At 40.2% G+C, this 4,486-nt stretch overlaps 1 pseudogene; it reads right to left on the reverse strand.

Moving 5' to 3' along the window:
- Positions 1-788: 788 nt before the first annotated feature.
- Positions 789-1,503, reverse strand: LOC142873354 (PHD finger-like domain-containing protein 5A pseudogene; annotated as a pseudogene).
- Between the last annotated feature and the right edge of the window lie 2,983 nt (positions 1,504-4,486).

A 4,486-nucleotide genomic window follows, 5' to 3' on the forward strand; every position in this document is an offset into this window, starting at 1 on the left:
CAGTCTCACTGTGTTGCCCAGGCTGGTTTCAAACTACTCACCTCAAGTGATCCTACCACCTCGGCCTCCCAAAGTGCTGGGATTACAGGCATGAACCACTGTGCCCAGCCCATAAGTGTTAGAAATAAAAGTTGAGAATGGCCATCTTAATAATAAGCAAAGTTCTTAAAACTTGGAGAATGTCCAACCCCCTCCCCCTACTTCCAGACTAGGACCAGAGAAGGATAGATGACTCACTGTAGGGTCAAAGAGAGAAGTCCTTCCTAAGGACCATAGTGAAAGCTATGAACACCCTTGCACAAAGGTGTTTCATTAAAGGGCTTCATGGAGATAAAGACAAAGGGACAAATTAAGCTGAAACCTATTCAGAAAAGCCAAACCAAAGCAACACCAACTCTAGCATGAAAGAGCAGGAAGTAAGTGGAAGTGAGGGTGAGGGTGATGAGAAAGGAAATTAAATCAAAGCAAATTTAAGTCTGCAAGTGTGTGCATGAGAATTCTGAGCTTTCTTAAACAGCTGACACAGGCAAATAAGTGCCCTAATTCTGCCTCAAAGAGCATTTACTCTTTAAGCCTTAACAACAATGGCTTTTTTTTTTTTGCCAGAAAATAAACGCCAGCTTTATTAATATAATAGCAAAAGAAAGGGTTTCCAATTTCTCAGAAGGAAAATAACATGAAACCAGCACTGCCTGGTAAGCGTTACAAGATTACACACCCACATTTATCACTCTGAGAGCTCCCCACCACACACTGATGGTTCCTCAAGGACAACTGCCATCAGAGCTGCTGCAAGAACATGGTTTTCATTGTGTGTAGCTTCACAGTCAACTCCTCAGACAATACAGAAATATTATTTCTTTCTAGAAACTCCTACTGTAGAGAGAACATATCAATGTGGAGAAGAGGCTGTAGTGAGCTGAAAAAAACACTATCAATTTTTCTCTCATATAGTCTGCCAGGGTGCTCTGTGAAGAATCCTTTTCTATGCCTACCACATGTCTGGGTGAGGGGACAGGAAAGGGTGGCAAGGTGCCAGTACACTAGCAGGCAATTCCGGTGATGCTCTGGGCTCCGCTCCTGTTCTGCTGGTAGTAGTAGGCGTCTTTTCTGGCAGCTGTGGCAGCTTGATGGGGGGAAGAAGGGGCCACCCACCAATCACCTTTTCTTGAAGCCGTATTTTTTGCGTTCATAGAAGAGGTCTGTCTTAGAGCTCCCCAAGTTGACAATTTTTGGGCAGCCATCTCTATCCTTCTCCTGGATGGTACACTCCTTACAATAATAGGCATCAGAGACTCCTGGGCCTCCACAGATCACACAGCGCCCCTGGTAAGAGCCATAGTTACACTCATCACATATTCACACGAGGGTGCAGGGACGCACATAGGAGTCACAGATTACACACTTCCCGTCACATTTTTCACACAATCTTCCAATGGCAACGCCAGCCTGCCTGTGGCAAAAGATCAAATCTGGATGGTGTTTAGCCATAGCTCGCAGCCAACCCACAACAACAATGGCTTTTTAAAAGCTACATCTCAACTTACGTGGTAATTCATGGGAAATTTTGAATGAACAAGAATAAAAGAAATACATTTTATAAGATTTTATTAACAGTATAATTTCACTGTACCCTTTGTGTAAACATTCAGGGTTGTGTTTCCATGTGCCACATCTCAGTCTCATCATATTGGCATGATGAAATTTGCAAAGTAAATAAAGACCTTATGCAGGAAACAGCCTGGAAAACAAAAATAAGATGCTTGGCTACCAGGAGTCAAAACTGAATTTTGCCATCAGGATAAAAATATAAAAATCAGAAGCAGAATCTTTGGGAAGCAAGTCCCTGGGTACAATATAAAGATATTAATAGTTCTCTACAAATGCAGTTGTAAGAGGGTATGACACAGTAATAGAGCAAAGACTCAGCAGTTCTAACCACAGGCAATAACCATGGAAGAGGAGTTCTCTAGAGAGCTAAAGAGATAGGATCTGGTACAACAAACAGACCAACACTTATTCAATTCCAGATTTTGTAGTAGAGGCTTACTAAGCCTGTTGGTATGAAATACTGTAGAGACACCAGGACCTGCTTCCCCCTGTAATTTCAAGAAATTCTTCTTCCTCCCTGTGATATCTCCTTCATTCAGTTGCCTAATAACAAAAATATCATAATTTATTTAAGTTTAAAAATTTTTTTTAGAGATTGTGGTCTCACTATGTTGCCCAGGCTGATCTTAAAAAACTGGACTCAAGTGATCCTCCTGTCTTGGCCTCTCAGTGCCAGGATTACAGGCATGAGCCACTAGGCCTAGCCTGATAATGTAATACTATCATTAATAATGTGTGGAATATTTATTGCTAGGCATTATGTTAAACTTTTTAAATATATCATTTAATTTAGCCCTCATAAGAAACCAATGTTATTATTATCAATGACGGTGCCAATGGATGTCTTTAACACACACACCAACAATCACCATCAGTCATTCCCCATTCTTTGATAGAGACAATAGATTTTTTTGAAAAGTGCTACACAAGCTCAGTGTAAAGCTCCCTTTCCAACCAGATGGCAACCATAAGCCTCCTCTAAAGAGAAATTCTGGAACTATCTTTGATTATTATCCCTACAGATGAGGAAATAAAGCTCAGAGAAATTCAGTGATCTGCCTAAGCTCACACAGCCAGGATTCAAATCCAGGCACTGTGACCACAGAGCACATTCCTAGTGTCTATATGACTTGCTGGCACCCAAAGAGAATGGGAACTTGGTGAAACTTTTAGCCTAAACTGTATAAGCTGCAGATTTTATACTTTATGTTAATCATTTCTTCTAATTAAACCCTCTATTGTGTGTGTGTGCTAAGGCCTTTTGGGCTACAAGATACAAGCACTCTCAGTTTAACCACAATAGTAAGAATTGGTTTTAAGGATGTATAAAAAAAAAATGGAAGGTTCAGAAAACTATTCAAGTAACAACTTATTTTGACTTCATGGACCTTATAAGTCATTCATCCCCATTCAGAAAACAATAGACATCAACAGTTCCAGACACCCAGTAACATACCTGTTTGTCATTCCCTGAGTTACAGGGAATGTCATTTCCTGACTTACAAGAGCTATTGACTCATTCTTGTGACTCAGCTTCCCTTTGTCTCAGACCATGTTCATGTGTGTTCTCTTTCTACTACTGCTCACTAATTGCCCTCTTGCTGTGTGTCTCACCTTATAAATTCCAAAAGAGAAAGTATCCAATTTAGTTACTAGGTCATTACCCAAACTAGAATCCCCCTATAGTATGTTGTGAAACATTTGAGGAAAGTCTCTTACTTGAAAGACCAAGATTTAAAAACAGAACTACCTTATGATTCAGCAATCCCACTACTAGGTATACATGCAAAGGAAATGACCTCACCTCTACAAAAAATACAAAAATGAGCCAGGTATGGTGCCCACCTATAGTCCCAGCTACTTGGAGGCTGAAGCAGGAGGACCACTTGAGCCCAAGAGTTTGAGGTTGCAGTGAGTATGTGTGTGCAACTGGGGCAGACAGGGAGGAAAGTAAAAGAGAGCTAACCCTCCACCTAGAGCCACTGCACTCTAGCACTGTAGACAGAGCAAGACCCTGTCTCAAAAAAATAAATGAATAAATAAAACAAGTAGATACCACATTGCTTCTCTCTGAACTTCTCTCATTCCTTTTGTTGAGTAGAGGTAACACATAAAAATATGACCAGCAGCAGTAATGTCAGGTCCCCTCATAACTAGTTACATTACTTGTGAGATTGACATTAGGACTTCCTGTGAAGAGCTCAGCTGCTGAACGGAGAATATTAATCATGGAACATTTTAACAGAACGAAATTAAAAACAAGGCAAGTGTATGGAAAGAAAAATAAAAATGAGAAATTACAAAGAGCAAATGAAATCAAATCGTCATTAGAAGATAATTAAGACCAAGCCCCTGAATAATTCCGTAGCTTCCCCAGGATGCTAATGATAGAAATTGGTAGTGTTATTAGTTTTTTCATGAATCATTCTCACCATATGTCACTGTTTGTCACTTCTGCCTTTTGTTTCCTGAAAACACCCAAATACCCTCTGACCAGCTGAAGTTCTCAAAAACCAACCTATACCACTTCAGTCTACTTAGATTACTATAGTCTATTTAGGGAAATATGTCATCAGGACCACCTGTGGCTTAATCTCTTTTATTTGTGCTTTCCCCTGCCTGAGGGTCAAATATTAACTTAAAATAATCTGGTCCAGTCCAGGATTCCTGGAACTTTTCTTCTGATTCAGTCTCTACTGGACATTCTGGCAAGGACTTGTAGATAACTAGGAACCTGTTTATAATATTAACTTTTGGGGCTCGAAAATTGGCTATTTCTTAACAGAGGTGACTAAAACTCATTAGCCGGAGGAAAACACTCCCCATTTTCATTATGAGCTGGTCTGATGATCTGCTTCCGGACTCTCTTTTCTAC

This window comes from Microcebus murinus, chromosome 10, assembly GCF_040939455.1.
Source record: "Microcebus murinus isolate Inina chromosome 10, M.murinus_Inina_mat1.0, whole genome shotgun sequence".
Classification (NCBI taxonomy): Eukaryota; Metazoa; Chordata; class Mammalia; order Primates; family Cheirogaleidae; genus Microcebus; species Microcebus murinus.